Raw genomic sequence first — 649 nt, 5'->3', positions numbered from 1 at the left:
GGTTGGCCCAGGATTGAACATTGTTTCGTTCTGCTGTGCATGGGGTCGCTATGAGTCGGTTCCGACTCGATGGCACCTGACAACAACAACAACAGAGACTGGGTGGATTCTTGTGTGTCTATGCTATCCTTCCTTACTTGAGCTTTCTTTAAAAACTATGGCTTTGAACTGGTTCTGTCTGGGTTGATCCTCTCCCTGCTGAGAATTTACCTTTCTACCCAGGTCTACTGAATCAGACTTGACATTTTAAAAAGATGCATACATAAGAATCCCCTGAGGATTTATAAGAATACTTAAGTATACAAAAGAAAACACCCATGGAGGGGGGATCTTGTTAAATGTAGATTCTGATTCAGTATATTTGGAACAGAAACGCAATCTGTCATTAGGTTGTCAAACTGGAATGAACAAGTTCAAAGCCTGGTTAGAAATACAGGTGGGAGAGGAACAAACAAAAAAGATGGCGGATCGGGTGGACGTATAGCAGAGAGCTCCGCCAACAACAACACAGAATACTCCACCGAGCAGGTTCAGGCGATGGTCCCAGAACTCTAAACCACATATAAAGGAATACTTAGAAGGTTGGAAGGCTCACAGCTGGGGGAATTTGTGGCAGAAGAAAGAAATCTATTGCTTTCTAGTCCGGGAC

Source organism: Chrysochloris asiatica, unplaced genomic scaffold (assembly GCF_000296735.1).
Source record: "Chrysochloris asiatica unplaced genomic scaffold, ChrAsi1.0 scaffold00124, whole genome shotgun sequence".
Classification (NCBI taxonomy): domain Eukaryota; kingdom Metazoa; phylum Chordata; class Mammalia; order Afrosoricida; family Chrysochloridae; genus Chrysochloris; species Chrysochloris asiatica.
This window is presented reverse-complemented; position numbering follows the sequence as displayed.